Source organism: Passer montanus, unplaced genomic scaffold (genome assembly GCF_014805655.1).
Source record: "Passer montanus isolate IOZ18808 unplaced genomic scaffold, ASM1480565v1 scaffold4, whole genome shotgun sequence".
NCBI lineage: Eukaryota > Metazoa > Chordata > Aves > Passeriformes > Passeridae > Passer > Passer montanus.
Window position 1 is genome coordinate 10600772 of NW_024368818.1, and position 18260 is coordinate 10619031.

The 18260-nt window shown below is 35.5% G+C and overlaps 1 long non-coding RNA gene across 1 annotated transcript in view; it reads left to right on the forward strand.

Annotated features, from left to right (window-relative positions):
• Positions 1-812: 812 nt before the first annotated feature.
• LOC120506739 overlaps positions 813-18260 on the forward strand; it is a 71663-nt gene continuing 54215 nt past the window's right edge. The window contains exons 1-3 of the long non-coding RNA XR_005628586.1: positions 813-950; positions 10485-10671; positions 12468-12586. This is a non-coding gene — a long non-coding RNA (uncharacterized LOC120506739). The remainder of the gene's footprint in view (positions 951-10484; positions 10672-12467; positions 12587-18260) is intronic.

Here is an 18260-nt window from a genome sequence, read left to right on the forward strand (position 1 = left end):
TTAGCTTCTACTCCAGGTCTTGCAAGAAAGCATCTTTTGAGGAGTGACATGATTTCACCTGAGTTGGAAACAAATGAAATAGATACGATACATCAAATTCCATTTAGTTCATGTGAACTTTTTGTAATAATTTATTTCATATGTCTCACTGAAAGGATTCATTTAATTATACATTAAATTTTGTATGCACTGAAGTCCATATAAACTTTCCAGATAAAAAAATATCACAGAAACTAAAATTATTGTTAATAACTTTCTGAAAGTCTAATACATAACTGTGGTGCAAAAGAAGATGTCAAGAACAGCTGACTGAAGGACAGTCAGAAGAATTGAAAAAGAAATGAAAACTTTATAATTCTATAAATTTATGCAAATCACTGGTGCACTCACAATTTGAAAACCTCATGGCTGTTCTGGTTATCTCACTTGAAAAGAAACATAGAGTCACTGATAGGCTGAAAGACATGTAAAGCATGTCTAAAAATATTAAACTGATTGAGACACTTCAAGTCAGACAAGAGATGACTGAGATATAGAGAGATCTGTAAAAACATAGGTAATATGGAATGGGTAATTGCATTTTGGATTTAATGACATGGAAATGAGAGAACATCAAATGAATTTGTGAAAGAAAATTTTCTCAAAAACTCAAAGGAAATACCTGTGTCATTCAATACTTAAATGGATCGTTGAACCTGTGGCTACAGGATGTTTTGGTTGCCAAGACTATAAATGGCTTCAAAAGTTGATTAGGCAAGGTAATGGAGGAAAGCTTCACCAAGGACTGCTAAACATGGGGGTCTGATTACAGCCTCTGGCTTGAGTTCAGGAGGTCTGTGAACCAGAGAGAGCCAGGAGCTGCAAGAACAGAAGCAAGGAAATTACCACTCTGTGCATATCCTGCTCTTGATATTCGTTCCCTGAACATCTGCTGCTGAGCACCACTGAAGGTGAGCTTCTGGTATGACTCAGTGCTGTTGATCTCAGAGGGGCAGTGGGTGGTGAAAGCAGAGAGAGCTGGTGTGGGTTTTCAGGCCTTTTCTGATTTTTTAGTGGCATTTTCTGTGTAGAATTAAAAACTAATTAAAAAAACGACCCTGATAAAATACAGCGTGCTGACCCAAATACTTCTTAATTCAAACAGTTTAAAAAGCAGTTGTGTGACAGTTCTCTTTTGTTCTAAGCAGGGAAACTTCAAAGAAAAGTGACAAAAATCATATCAGAATGGAGATTACCTGTAATTCCTTTAATGAAAGGAAGGAATGGAGCTGGTTCTCTTATTCCTCGGATAAACTCTTTAAGCAGGGAACAACAGTGGCACAAGTGTCACATATGGTGTGTGCAAGGCTTGCTACAAGAAGTGTGGAATGAATAACACTGACAGATTCACAGCCACATCATGGACCCCAGGGGGTCAACTGAAGAAGAAGCCAGGACTGCTCAGATGCCAAATTTCACTTTCCTGGAAAATGTCACTGTTGACAGCAGTCCTTTACATGCTCGAAGTGCCTCCAAGGTTAGGCATCGGTGTGACTAGTACTACACTATTTTTGAAAAAGCAGCTGAAGAATGTACAGCTAAAATAAAGCCACCAGATGAATGTAGGACAGGAGCTGGGTGACAGCAATGCCTTACCCCACTCCCTCAATTTTCACCCCCAAATACCACCTGAAAGTTGTCTGAACTCAGATGCCTTAATTTTGAGCTCAGAGGCTTTAAATAAAAGTTTGATGTTGCTGTTGTCTTTGCAAAAGCAGCCTTGAGTGAAATAATGCCCCAGCAAAATACAGTTATGTTTAGTATAACAGAACAAACAAAAGGAATTGAAAAGCATTGCACTTCATGCTTAAGATCTTCTATTCAAGAAATACTACAAATTTCCTGACCTTTCAAGCTGTAGTCTTTTTGTATCCGGAGTGGAAGCTATTTTTGTATGACTACAAACATAGAGTAGGGCAGTGGCTGTCAGTCTCTGGTGTATCAGGATGACACTTTGAAGACGTGATTTCTGCCCATCAGATCATATCACCATGTAGTGGATAATATTACTTGACATTCTATAAATTCATCTTTAAACCTTCACATCGTACAACAGAGAAGTTCCAACCATGCCACCAGTATTCATTTGGGTTTTGGCAGTTGCTTCTTAAAACCAAAGGCATATAAACAAGCAATATCCTCCGAAGATCTTTCTCAATTGGCCAAGAAATATGGGACCTGAGAGAAAATATCGCAGCCTAACAATTCAGACACTGTGAAATGTCACAGCATTAGCACTATAGTCCATGATAATAACTTCGTTATAGATAATGATTACCTTTCTTGGAAGCTTGCCAGCATGCCTGTGTAACAGGGATTCAAACCTACCATACATGTATCTTTGTTAAATAGGTGGAGATTCACTGCATTAATTTAAGCCAGGTATGAATTGAGACATTTTTACTTCAGTGTAGTTGTTCCTAACCTACACAGGAATTAAAAAAAAAAAAAAAACCAAAGCAAAACAAAACAACAAAAAGAAACAAAAAAATAATAAAAAACCCAAAAACCAACAACATAAACAAAATAAAAACAAAAGTAGCTCAAAATCTAAGTTATGAATTCATAATTTTAAATAAATGAAACAGATCCGCAGATGTTATAATTTTTTGGGAGTTGTAACTGATAAGAGCTGTCTAGAATCATAGATATTTGTTAATATTCCAAACATCTAATATATATATGAAATACAGAAAAACAAAGTATAGATACATGACCTCTCTATTAAATAGGGTAATTTTTCTCTCATAGCATGTTCCCAAATGGTTATGTATGCTTAGAATTCAACTATAATTCTATAATTCTAATATAATTAGATACATTTTAGATAACTATATAGATAGAAAATTATATTTATTAGATTTTCTGGCAACCTAGTGTATGCTTTGTCTAATTTTTCATTTCTACCGATCAAAGACACAAAGTTTTATCTCTGTCCTACAAAGACAAGAAGTTTGCTGTGGGAACTGCATTGATACACTGAGCTTCTTCATGTCACCTCTCAAATACATTAAATACAATGACCTTTTCAGAAGAAAATAATTTTCTATCTGCAGACCAACCCTCTTAAAATAGCAAATGTTTTTCTTTATTATATAAATGTGTTGTAGGATTAAGTGGACCAGCTTCTATTCCCTTTTTTTTTTTTTTTTTTTTTTTTGTTATCTAATAATCCTTCCACTGCAAACTTCAAACAAATTGCACTTGAGAATTTCTAGGTGTCTACATATCATCGGCTGGAATACATGGAACTAAAACATGGCACAATAAATATAGTTTTATGACTGGAGTTGGTTGACAAGAGGCAGAGGAAGTGTGCCCAGACCCTCCTTTTCTCCAGACTAAACAGCCCAGTTCCCTCAGCTGTTCCTCACAACACTTGTGCTCCAGACCCTCCACCAGCTTCAATGCCCTTTTCTGAAGATGTTCCAGATGCTCCAGACCCTCAGTCAGTGTTTTTCTTATAGTGAAAAGCCCAAAAGTGAAGATGTGGAGCGCCCATCCCTCGCTCCAGTTAAAAGACAAGCACTACAGCATATGTCTTAGTAGTGGATTTGGCAGTGCTGAACTTCATGACCTTAAAGGTGTTTTCCAACCTTAGTGGTGCTGTGATGCTCTATACATATACATAGTGAAAGTTTTGGGGGAACAGAAAAAGCAGAATAAATATTGTGGAAATATATGTGTATGTATGTACATATATATATATATGTGTGTGTGTGAGTGTACATATTTTCTGCATCTGGTATTACACACACAAACCTTGGAGACAAAACACTGAGACACAGGCCCAATCTGGAATGCCCTTTCTTGTGCCTTTAGGATATTCTGAAGATTTGATTTGCAAGGATATAAAAAACTAAATAACAATATGTCACAGTGTTATAATGCAGAACTTGAAACACTGATTTAGCTGAAATGTTTCCACATCAATGTAAATGTGAAAGTGAGAATGGAATTTGTACAACAAAGCAAATTTCTTTTACTGGTCATGCTGCATATGAAAGGGAGTTTGTATTGAATACGTGTACTTATCTCATGAAAAGACAGCAAGTAATCTCAAATACAAATGGAAATGTGAATATGAATAGACAATTTACACATACAGAGACAGTTTGAAGATAATAAAAGAGAGTTCTTGACCATTGGAAAAGAGATTTTCAGTAACTTACTACTTGCTCTGCAAGTATGTGATGAACAATACCTGCATTTCCTGGTCCCTAGATATCAAAACTTGAGCCCATTGTAGAATATTGTTTCCTGAATGCTGCTATTACCCAGGGTTCGTTTTACTGGAAAAGAAATGAATGCAGAATATGAACATGACTGTATTCATGTGCTGGTTCTGTCTGGGATAGAGTTAATTTTCTTCACAGTCACTCATGTGGGGCTAAATTTTGGATCTGTGCTGGAGACAGTGTTGCTAATTCAGGGATGTTTTAGTGCCTGCTGAGCAGGGCTTGCACAGCATCAGGGTCTTTTCTGCTCCTCACCCCACGCCACCAGTGAGGAGGCTGGGGGAGAACAAGGAGTGGGGATGAGATACAGCAAGGACAGCTGTAGGGGCTCAAGGGATATTGCATACCACAGGTCAACATGTTTAGCAATAAAATTATATGGGACGTGGCAAGGAGATGCTGCTTGGAGACTGGTTGGGCATTAGTCAGCTGGTGAGGAGCAATTTGCATCACTTGTCTTTCTGGGGGTTTATTTTTCTTTTTTATTGTCTTCTCATTACTTCAACTTCAGAAATACCATCGCTGTAGTATGTATTTTAAATTATTCTCTCCTATGATTTAATCTCTAACATAGAGGACAGCGTCACAGTTTCATTATTTCAATTGTCTTAATGAGCTGGATTTGGGATATCCAGCTACAGGCTATACTGGAGATAGAAATTAGAACAATTTCAGATTTTTTTTCTTTTTTTTAAGGAAGAGAAAGGAAAACATGTTTCTTTTGAGGTTTTTATATGCTTATTAGGCTTTTCCTAATGTGCCCTTCAAAATACTATTTTTAATGCATTTGTTGAATTAATAGTCTGATTTCCATAGTTTATGCAATAAAGGTTTATTTATATCAGTTAACTATGCAAAACAATTCATACAAAATATCCTAATTAAAAGCTGCTATATTATTTCTTGATCCCAGTGGGATATTCTAGTTGGAAGTATGTATCCTAAAGACTGTGATGCCAAATTATCTTTTCCATTATAGCTGAACAATTAAATGGAGCCAAAAGACATAAGAGAACTTATCTCAGATACTTTAGAATGTACTGATAATATTTTCAATCTAGTACAAATGTAGTGGCCAGTATTTGTTTTGCACAGATGAGGTAAAAACCAGAAGACAGTGGCAACCTGCTTCCTTAGGCCAGAATCTTATGTACCTGATTTATGACCTTGGCAAACATTTGAATTGGAAACTTCTGAGGACTGGACTGTCATAATTCAGAGCATATGTTTGTCATTTTTCTGTGACTTTTTAAATACAAAATAAGACTTCCTATAAACTAATTGAAAGCATAATTGACAAATAAAGGGATGTCCTGGGTTGACTATATGATGCTTGACTAGGCTATGTTTACATTACGATTATCAGTGACAAAAAATTCTACACTTACTGCTGAAAACAGACATTGAAACAACTGAATGCAAATCAAAAAGGTTTGAAAAAAATTCCTTGTCTAAATGTTTGGGGTTTTTAAAATTTCATTTTCTTTGTTCAAGTTGTGAATATTTTTCCTTTCTCATTTCAATAATCTGGCATCTTGCAACAAACCAAAGTTGAGTGCACCAAACCAAATTATTTATACTTAAGTATCTCACATTGGAGGAATGTTTGCTTTCTAAAACAGTGCACTTTGGGATAGAATTTTGTATTTCCCTGTTGAAAGTATAAATGTTCTTTTCAATTCTCCACAGAAAAGTTTAACTGTAGAAATTTACCTAGAAGTTTAAAATGTCCTTTCATTATCTAATGGTCATCAATCTCTTTACTAGTAGGAGTAAAACACATATGTGATGGTGTGATGATCAGTAAAGCAATAATTTTATCTCTGTCTTGCAAAAATTTCTGTTACAGGGATTGTCAACATTCGATATAGTACCAGTTCTCTAAATAATCTGGCTCAGTGTTGCTCTGCTCCTATACTGATTTTGCTTTTCAAAAAGAAGAAAGCCCCACATGAACTACCAAGTCAGATTTTGTGCCCTTTGTCCATTCTTCTATTGTTTGCTACTAACAAAAATAAGTTGGTCTTGTCTTCTTTATAACTGCCATTCAAGTGTCAGTTATAAAGATTTGTTTCAGACATTTTTAGGCCACCTCTTAACCACCTCTACACCAGATTAATGAAGCTCACTTTCTTGAGCTTCTTCTTATTTCTCCCCTGTGCAAAATTTCAGTAATTTCTACTCTCTGTTGGTGCTCCAACAGATTTTCCATGTTTTTGTTGAAAAGAGGACCAATACTAGCTGCAGTAAATCAGATTTGGCCTGAGCAGTGTCAGCAACTGGTGTGAATCATCAGTTCCCTCCATATAATAGCCATATTTCTTCTGATATAACCAAATATATTAGAACTATATTGATATTTGCAATGGAATTTCACTGTAGAGCTGGATCTTGTTGTGGCTGAACCCTAGCTAAGCATCAGTCACTCACTCACTCACTCACTCTCTCACCCTCCTCCAGCATTGGGGCAGGAAAGGTAATTAGTAAGGTAAAAGTGAGAAAGCTCATGGGCTGAGATAAAGACAGTTTAATAGGTTAGGCAAAAGCTGTGCACACAAGCAAATCAAAGCAAGTAATTAATGCACCACTTGCTATCAGCAGGCAGGTGTACAGCCATATCCAGGACAGTTTAATCTTAGGTGACAGGGGCCTGGATTGACAGATATCATCATTCAAGATGTCCTGTGCTTTTTAATTTTTCTCCCAGCTTTATATTCTGATAATGATGCTGTATGGTACACAATATTCCTGTGATCAGCTGGTGTCAGCTGTCCCAGTTCCTTGTGTCCCCCCAACCTCCTCTCTGGTCGGGTGGAAGTGAGAAGCAGAAAAGGCCTTGACACTGTGTAAGCTCTGCTCAGCAGTGACTAAAACATCCCTGTGTTATCCAGTCTGTTTCCAGCACAATTCCAAAATATAACCCCATACTTGTTACTATGAAGAAAATTGACCCTATCCCGGCCCAAACTGGCACAAATCTATATGATCCCCAGAACACTTTAATGATGGCTGTTCCCTGCCAGTAGTCTATCCTCTACCACAGAATTACTGCACTCCAGGTACAGAACTTGGAGCTGCTGCCTAATGAACTTCTTAAGGTTTCTGTCAGGTTTCTGTCAAGTTTCTGTCCCTGGAGTTGTTAACTGAAACTTTCATCAGAGGATGAAAGCCAGATTGGAAATGCATGTGCTTTCCACTTTAAATACAGCTGACCAGAAAATCTTCCATCTACTCAGCACTTCCTCAACTTCCAAATGAGGGGATGGAGGACATGTTCAAAGCTTTAGTAAATTCAATTATATACAAATCCTCCATAAATGTATTTTACACCACTCTTACCTGAACATGTAGCTAGTAATTTCATTTTAGCCATTCACATTGGACAAGCATGAATGACCCCTTTTTGAATCCATTTTAATTATTCCTGATGGATGCTTTCTCCTTCATGCTTTTGGAACTGAACTCAAAGAGGAATTGGCTTAATGCTCTTTTCAGGGACTAAGATAATCCTATGATTTTGAAGAGCTCATTTCTAGTTTTCCTACTGAGAGGGAGTCTCCTTTTCTACTCACAATTTTTTCCCCTCTTTTGTTCAGATTGATTATACCTCTTCCTAATATGATCTTTTCTTCATTGAGTGAGTCACCACAGCTGAGGTGGCAACACCATTTTCCTCATAAGGTTTTGGTATGATGAATGCATCTGCTTCAGTAGGAAACAGGTCAGAAGTCTTCTAGTACAATAGAAGTCTGCCTAGTAGAACAAAATTTCACCTTGTTTGATATGAGAAAACTGAACAAGGGGTATGGCATTAGAGGAAGCTGTCTTAATACCCAGCATGTAGGTTGTAATAGAAAGTAATTTTGTTGGCTAGAAAGGAGAACAGAGGCGTGCTATTTATAACAAGTTTCAACATCTGAGTTGCTTAATAGAATTGGTTTTGGGCAATAAATTATCTGCATGTTTAAATTATAATAATGATGTAATTATGGTAATATGCTAATAATTGCTAATGTAAGCATGATGTTAATGAAAAGAGTGATTTGTGTAGGTAATAAGAATTAGACACTCTAATGTATTGATCTCAATGTGTATAAGAATATCTTTGAGAATAAGTATGTAAAGTAGATAAAATGAGGCATATTTAAAGGAGTGATTCTTCAGAATTTTCCCCAGGGTGATTTTATTAATGCCAGACCACCTGCTTCTGCTAGGCCATGTGAAAAGGAAAGAAGATAACAAGCTGAAACCCTACTGGAAAACAGACACTTTAATTTTAGTGATAAAAGAATGTTAATTCAGATCCCTACTTCTGATGAATTAAATCTCTGATTGCCTTCAGTAATCTTAGACTGACTGTTAAGACAAGAGCCTAGTGAGATTATTTGGTCCTCATCAAACTCATTTTAAAGGACAATTAAAATTCTTTCTATACTAGCAGAATCTCTGATAGATCTATTCACATAACAGTGAAATTGAAATAGGAGATTTTTTTAGCACTGCTGTTTCCACGACAGATGATAGATAAATCAGCATATCCACCTTTATATTAAAAAACATATTTAGGTTTCTAAAAGCTTCTAAGCAAGCAGCATAGACACTGAGCAGTTAGTTCAGGTACATAATAAACATACAGTCTTTATTAGTCTGAACATAGCTATATAATTGCCTACACACTCATTGAAGAATGGACTGGAAATAATCCTCTCAAATGTGCAATATCCACCAAGATACAAGGTTTTTCTTAGGTCTTTTAAACCATGTGGACATATATAAAAAGAAGGCAAAAAAAGAAAGGAGAGAAGGAGTTTTCCAAGAATAATGAGCAAAACAACTGAAGGGAGATATCTTTCAAACCCCTTGTTTCCAATCAAGAAACAGGAAGGACCTTCTAGCCAGTGTAAACTGAGCAGAAACCAGGTGGATACAAGCTCTCTTCTGCACTTTTGCTTCTCCTGTCTTGGTCTAATGTCTTTTCAAGAAACAGCAGCTTTCTCTTAAAAGGAAAGAACATATGTCAGCATTAACATTAATTTTATCTAGGAACTATGATGCAGGCATAAACATTTACATCTTTTATAAAAAATGCCCTTACATCTCTTATAAAATGTAATAGACCAATATTATATATTGACATAATTATAATAGTACAGCATAAGAGAAGCAGAAACATTTTATATTGAAAATACATTTAATATAAATTATGCAAAAATAGCTTTTAAAGAAGAAATTGAAATTAATGAAACTTCAAAAGTGTTGCAAAGAATTTATCAACATTTTTGAAATGTAAAAAGAACTAGTTCAATTTCGTTCAAAATTAATTTATTCTTCCAATTTACCCTTGTTTAAAAATATTTAATTGGAAAATTGCTAATCTACACTCATCTTTGATCCAAGTAGTCAGTCAACATTTTACACTTTTGGTTAATATGAAAAAATAAGTCAGATGAATCAAAAAATTATTTTGGGCTACAAGTTCATCACACCATGAGCAAAATCCTTGTACAGGAAATTTACTCCCAAATCCACAGCTGTAAAAGCCAACCTGGCTGCTGAATGTAACGCTGGTCAAAATACCACTGTGCATCATAATGGCAAGAGAATGAGATGTGTTGATAATTAAACTTGTCTGACATGGTACCAGATGATTTTGACTGCATGACTTTGTTTATATACTAATAATGTTAATGGTTACCATTACGTAATTTAAAAAAATGGTTCATTTTTAAAAATTAATTTCAGAAATGAAGTGCTGTTTTTTGTCCACAGAAAGGATGCTTAATTTTGAAAAAGGTTTGCAAAGGTTTTTATTTTCATTCCTTTTTTTCTTTTTGCTTAAGCTAGTTTTCCAGTGATACTAACATGGCAAGGGAAATTATCAAAGAGAAACTACAAGCAGTGTAGTTTGAGCCTTATCCTCTGATGGTTTCATCATTAAGTTTTATAAGACAAGCAGATACTCCTTGATTTTCTCTGTCTTGGGGTTTTCAAAGTATACTGAAATTATAGCATATTTTTGAACACTAACATTAAATCTAAACTGGACAAAACACTAAAGAAAATGTGGTTAAAAAATCTTTGGCAAACTATGCTGAGATCAGTTGACAAAAAAACAGTGTAAAAAAACCTATTTACTGTAATGAGGAAGTATTCTGATTGACTATTAATATCTTTTTATTCTAACCCCAGGTTCTGAATCTTTTATAGGTACTGTTCCTGTCTCTGTTGCCAGTAATTCACTGCAATTCTTACCAAAAGACAGCTGAATGGAAAGACAAAGCAGATGGATGCTGTGTACTCCCGAGTTCAGACACCCAGACCTAGAGCTGTACAAAAATCCTCCACCTTGGTGATACTCACACAGATTTTCTCCTGACAGTTCTGACCACCCAAGGTGAGCATTCACCAGCCATTGATGTTCTAGAAACCCATGAGAAACAACATCCTTGTCGTGCAACTATCACAAGTTGCCACACCTTCTTAGAGGAGCGCATTAGGGAACCAGAAGATAGAGCAAAGGAGGACCTTAGGAATTGATGCTATGTGAAGGACCTCAACACATCTTCAGCAATACTTTTCCATAGGAATGCCCCAGCAGTGAGGGACACAATGCAGGACACACCCTGCCCCTCCTCACAAACTGTTTACTTTGGTGAGACAAAAGCATTGGTATTTGATTATGAAGAGAAATGAGTCTGGAATATATTAGCCATGGTTCTTCATCACACAGCAAAAGCAACTGTACATAAATCATGTCAGGTTTGATTTATCATGTCTGCATTTTCTAAAACTTTGAGTCTTTCATGGCTAGATAGTTAAAACTAACTGAGATAATTAAGACAATTTACATTAACTTTATTGTTATTATGGCAATAACTTTGCATTTTTAAAGAAAGGAAGAAGGATAAGGAAATATTGGAATTAGCCAAAGAAAAGAAATAAGGGTGAGGAAATGTAAGGATTAACTCCTGCTGTTCACAGCTCTGACTTAAACCTAGTCTGAATGTTAAAGTCATAGTCGTGCTTCAAAATGTTTTAAGTCTAGACTCTTTTGTCAGGACGGCACAAATCAAGATTGGCACCAAGGTCTGAATAGCCCAATCACATTTAACTTTTAAGAAACACATAAAATTCTGAAGAAGATGAAGCGCTTAATGAAAATATTTCCAGATGAGTATTCCAAAACTAATAAATACCAGAATTAAGGTCTCAATGTAACCCCAATTTGACACTATATTTATGTATTATGAGAGCAGCCTCTGCATTGTATTATGCTATTCTCTAGCTCCAGATTAGAGCAACCAGACACAGAAGAGATAAAAAGCCCACACTGCATCAGTGTGACTTGTCCAGAATCACAGTGGAACATCATCACTGTGATGAAGTCCAGTTTCTTTGGGAAGTATCCAGTAATCACAATTATTAAATCTTCTTATATATAGCTTATGCTTGTGCTTTATTAGCTGTTTATCTTCATTTACTGGGACAAAAATGCATGGATATCCCACAGTTGACAGTCTCTTTCATTATAAAACTTGATTGGCAGTCTGTGAACTGAATGAGGAGAGAATGCTACGAAAAAATTGCATGTGCTAATGTAATTATAGATGGTAATTCTTACATCTAAGACAGACTAATTAAGGCTGTATAGACAACCTTAATTCTGACATTTTTCTAACTTCTGAGTAATTGACCTTGCAATCGCAGTACTCCACATGTATCAATTATAATTAGCTTTTTAAAACATGAAAAACAGCCACTGTTGCCGAGGCAGAAAAAAAAAAAAAAAAAAAAAGGAGAAGAAATCTTCTCCTCTGGAGCCGAGCTGTGACTTTTTGAGAGTTAAATCTTTCAGAACAAAAATTCAGAAAGCTGCAAGATGACCTACCTACTTCAGGCAGGCCTGGCACTATTAGTAACCCCTACCCAGGGCAGGTACTAGAAACTAGAATACACATCAGCACTGAGAATTTTCACATATTTGTTGTTGAAAGGTGGTGATTAAGGATGCCTGGCAGCAATCCGGGTTTGGTGCTATTGCTGCTGCCACCAGGCTCTCTTGCCCTTGCTTTGTCTCTGTAGTCCTCTGTTTCTGCCTTTCTTACCGAAGTTCCTTCCTCTGCTATTGCCTTATTTTGTTTGCTCATTCTTCTGGGCCTTGGTCCTTGCACCTCCTCTTCTGAGCTGCAGATTAGCTGTTTCTCTCTGCTCCTGCTGCCTGCACTCAGCCTGCCTTCTCTCAGACCTCATCTATATTGAAAAATGAACCATGAAACTCCCTGAGGATTCAACCAAAGTGCTACCTTGGGGTAAGTTTCATGTGTATTTTGGCACTGGTCTGCTTTCATACAGAGCCTGGAAGGCAGAACCACAATGTTCCCTGTTAAAACATGAAAACTTTGCCTGCCTGTCAAACAGCCACAATATATCTTCTCTTATAGTGTTTTTAATATGACTCTGCAACTTTATCCCTTCAATATCATTGTGAGAACCTTTTAGCTCATGTTTTATTTATTTTTAAATAATTCAGAAACTCAATATATAAAATTCAGGTTTTATTTTGGAGCATGGAAAACCTACTATGTAATTATTATAATGTAGAAATATGTAGAAAAAAGTTAATTGAGCATTGCTTTGGAATCACTATCTCTACCTCTCTTCCACAGACAGCAAAAAGCAGAATGTTATTAGAATCATAATGATAACTGACTTGTGATTAGTAGTCAAAAATTTAACTCATCTAGTTTGAAAGGTTGAGAAGTAGAAATATTTCTTTTGCAATATTTTTAAATAAATCAAATGTCATATTGAGTAGATGAGATCCTACTGACAGTTTCAAATATTGTTTCAGTTCAATCTCTGCTTAACCTGTTGTCAGAAACACAACTTACATAGTTTTTTCAAATGACTAAAACAAGTTCAATCCTAAGCAATTAAGCAACTAAATATGATCTGCTTTGTCCAAACTTTGTTTGGAAGAAAAAAACTCTGACATGGGTGTATTTTGATGTTATAATATTAAAGGAAAATAAATTCCACAAGGAACATGACATTCTCAAATGATACAGCCAAGACTTTCTTAATATACAGTATCAGAGTTCTTCACCAGATACTGCCCAGGGAGAACACCATCTTAGTATTAATGAATATAAACAAGCAATAAATGAATTTAGAGTTAGCATTTTCTCACCATCAAAACAATGAGATGCTGGTGCATTTGCAAAGATAATGTATTTATACAGGGTATGCAGCAGGCTCCCTCTCCCCAGGGCATATATTTATATCTGAGCTTCTTATCCTGGGCTCCCCTTAGCAGTGAGGAGGAAGTGACTTTAGGGCACAGAACCAAACCTCCAAAAATGAGCCATATCTAATTAACAGGACCAAGTATGTAATCTATGCCGTAATTTTCACTGAGCTTTAATGTCATAAAGAGATTTTTCCAGATGTCTTTTTATTTCCCAAGAGACTTCATCTTTTCACTGAGTCTTTTTATAACAGTTTGGTGTTTGGTGGGGAAGGGGTGTTGTTTGTATTTTTGTGGTTATTTTTTTGTTTCGGGGTTCTTTTGTTTCTTGGTTTTTGTTTTGCTTTTGATTTTGAGGGGTTTTTTTACATTTATCAGGAAAAGGGACAGGAATATGCCTTGATATCAAATTCTATTTATTTGTGGGAAATAAGATAAATCATCTGATAAACTTGATACTCAGTTACTCTTTTTAGAATATGTTTATTTATAGTTTGAAGAGCTAGCTTAAAGCAATGGAAAGTAAAGACTAAGACATTTCAAATCTGAACAAGCTTAAAAAAGTTTAAGTAAAAAACTGGATTGTGGATATTCTTCAATCTGTTGTATTTACTGTTAAAAGAGAGGAAAGTAGAAGGAAGTGAGTAGGCACAAAGCATATACTGTAAAAATAATTATTTTAAAGCACTGAAAATTTGCCATGACATGCTGTTTTCATTATATTTTTCAATATATTATAGCTATTCTAGGGTTTTTTATTTATGTTCCCAAGATAAATCTCATTTATGTATGACATTGAAAGGTGTGTATCAGAGGCTTTGCTTCTTTTGTTCATACTGTATAGAGCAGCAGCTAAAGTAGTTCAGAAGGCAAAGATCTACAGAATTAATAGGATTCAAAGAGGGCTGTGAAGTAGTAGATTAAAAGAACATTGATGAGAGTGAGAAAAATAAATCAGTTTATTTTCAGCTGATCACTATTGATGAATTAGATGAAAAGGAAAGCAGCTATCAGTTAACTGATGGAAATAAAATTGAGTCACGTTGTATTGGATTAACTTTGCCAAAAGCTAAACTCTCATTCAGCAGCTCTATTCAGTCCCCTTTCCCACAGTGGGGGCTGCTATGAGGAAAGCTAATTCCATCCTAACCAGACCCCACAAAAATCTCTACAGAAGATATTTTAAACTCACATTTGACAAAATAGTATTTTTAAGTGAAAGATTTTCCAGACAAAATCGGAAATTCTACTTTCATTGGACTCTTGTGTTTTCTGATTCTTGCTTTAAATCCGCAAGAACACTAGGTATCTCCACACCAATTAATTACAATCTTTCACTTTGCAAATGACCATTTACATAAAAACAACAATTATATTCAACTACTTAAAAATTAAGGCTTACATACCATATTAACTAAAGACAAATATAAACTGTTTCTTAACATAGAGAATTTTCAGTGGTGGATTAAAGTAGATAATAAAGCAACATTTAAGATACATTTTCTGTAAGAAAAAACAAAGAAAAATTCTTACAAGAAATAGACTAAGTTAGTTAATTTTACAAATTTACATGTCAAATATCAATTCCTGCTCCCTAAAATCATTGCAATACTGCAGAAGAGATTGGACATGAAATTTTCCTTGGAGCAAATTTAAGTACATGCACAAGAAATAATGGAGCATGTAGATTCCAAAAGACACAAATAACTCGCTGCAGTGTAAAGCATTGGAATACCCTGGCAGCCTGTCTTATTTATGGAAAAAGGTCGCAATAGCTAGAGGACATGTCAGGAGGTATGCCCACATCTAAAGGAGACACTATAAATAGAGCTTTCATTCAGTGCACATATCTTCTGTCTTTTTAGTACACTGTCAAGTCTGAGCCTACCGGTAATTTAATGGCAATTTATAAATTATTTCTCTGCTGACTGTAATGACAGAAGCCTTGAGATTCTCAGTGTGTGAGATGGCAAAAGAAAAGTCAAGTTTTAAGTATAGCTTCCCTCTTAGCTAGGCTGTTTCTTTGGTGTACTTATAAAGCAAATGATAACAAATTTTTCACTAACTTGGTAGTAATTTAGAGCCCCCACATCTATCTGTATGAGTCAAGAATCTGCTCATCACTGCCACTGTGGAAATTACACATCTGAGTCAACAAATCTTCGTGTCTACATCGAATGAGTGAACAGGAGACTCACTTGGTTCTCGGGGCTTGCATAATATACAAGAAAATAGGAAAAGCACACTGAGCCAGACCAAGGGTCTCTTTGCTGGATGGTCTTTGATATTAGGAAGTGACAGCTGAAAAGACAGAGACTGTGAGAACCAGGCAAGCCTTTAGAATACAGGCTTATCCTGTGTTTTTTCCACTCTGTCCTCCCAGCTTTCAGCAGACTGTCTAGGGATTTCTAGAGCCAGAGATATTTTTGTTTGTTAAAGTCTTAATGTGTATCTCTTCCATGACTTTGTCATATTGCTTTTTGAACTGATTTGCACTTTTGACATCTGGAATGCTGCTTGGCAGAGTTTCCACCAGAGTCTATGTATTCAGGTGAAAATATATTTCTTGTTCGCTTGTTTCAACCTGCTCAGGGATGATGTCTTTTCATGATCTCTAGATTTTATACTGTTAGAAATAAGGAGGGTTTTCTACCCTTATATCCCATGGGACTTGAAGGCTCAGCTAAATTCAGACCTACAGGATTCATATATTTCTGAAGTAAAATTTAAGTTGCTATATCATTCTGTTACAATGAATGCATTTATTTCGCAAAAGACCAGATTCAGTTTCAGGAAAATTATGTTTATTTTTTGTCCAAGCTACTCTCAAAAGGAAGAAATTTATACAATGATTTTTATACTGACAGTTTCAAATTTTTTGTCACTATTACCTGTCAGATTCTTAGACAGAATCAGTTTAAGGATGTTCATTCTTTTACTAATCATAAATAATAATAAAACTTTCCAATTTTAGCCTTCAAAAAAAAAAATTCCATGCATTTTCAAGAAATAATAGCACCATTCACAAGCACTCAGCACAATGTTTCATAAGTGTGATATAAGGCATTGCAAATTCCAGTTTCAGATAAAAATGCATTGCTTTTTTTCCTATAAATAAGTGTTTGTGCTATGGCAAGCTTTCCCGAGAAATTTTATACATAACCCCTTGAAAATTGCAGAGAACAGACAGAGCTGTCTGATGGTATTCAGCATGATCAGGGAAGTTGAAATGATAATGACATAAAGTAATCTTGCTTAATATTCCTTTTAGATTCTCTGCTTTACTCTGGCTTATCTGGAAATTGTTACTATTCTAGTCATTTGCAGTGAAGTACAAAATTGTTTTCTGTATTTCTAGCCAGATTATAAAACAAATACAGAAGTCTAGGAAATTTCTAGAGTTCCTCAATGTATCTCTCTTCTAGGACAAAGGGACACTTTTTCAGCTCTCGTCTCCTCATTTCTCTGGTTTTTTGCCTCTAAACAGCCACTAAGTTTCACAATATGTATAAGCATATTGAATGGCTGAATAATATAAAAGTTCCAGATGTTAACTTTTAAAGATGAAAGACAGGAAAGGGCTGGTAAATTAATTGCTAGCATCTATTGACATATGTTCCAACTCCATAAAGGGTTCTTTTACAGTAAAATACTTTTAAAAAATAGGGTTTTACCTCTATCTATTTTATCACGATTGACTTAATGATGCAAAGTTATCAAGATTATTTTCATTAAAAACCTGTCAACATCCTGTGTTGGTTAAAGCTGTCCTCTTGTTCAGACTTAGATCTGTCAGACTCCTAGCATCAGCACATGTTCCAACTTATTTTGCAATGATCCTTGTATAGTTTTTCATTGCTCTTCCTTTTGAAGTATTGCTTGAGTCTGACATATCATCAGCTTTATCCATCTCAGCTACTTCCATGAGATTTTGCCTTGTTCTCTCTGGCTTTAGAAAAGGGTATTAAGAGTGGTATATGAAAAACAAGAGAAGGAAGACAAGACTGTGAAGTGGCACTTGGGAGCTCAGTGTCCCAGGGAAGTATCAGGGATCTGACTGCCCGCCCACCAAGCACTTCACCACTCTTGTAAATTTGGAATACTTAAGGCTCAACTTTTTAAAAGAAAGTTGAAAATCATATATAATGTTGCATTTCAAGACCTACAACTTGCAAGAAATAGCACCAAATATCCACAAAAGCTATAATAAAATCATTAGAGATGACAGCCATGGAAGAATGAAAGCTCCATTGCAGGAATTCTTCTGGAAACAAGTGCTTTGTAAAATGGTCCATTTTAAATACTGTCATGTTCCCTTGTGGAACTGTATCAAATTTGAGTGAAATTGGTTATGAAATACCATAGATAGTGGATTATAAAAATACATAACTTCCCACACAATGCATTAAATAAAAGAAATTCTAAGGAAATAACCTTTGTGTTTACAGTAGTTTGATGCACACTTTATTACCTACATCTGGTGGCATAAATAAAGATTCTTTCTTGTGGATGGAGATCCCTATTTAAATCTATAGTGTTGCAAATCAGAGATACTTGGCTGAAAGGTGGAAACAGACATACAACATGAAAAGGTAATTTTAGTCACTTAGGTTTACAGTTGAATGTTGGAATTGGAAAACAATTAGAAGAATATACTTCTAGATTTATTCTGTATGTGGAATTACTGACATAACTTGCTATTGCAAATTCTATCTTTGTTGAATGCCAGCAAGATA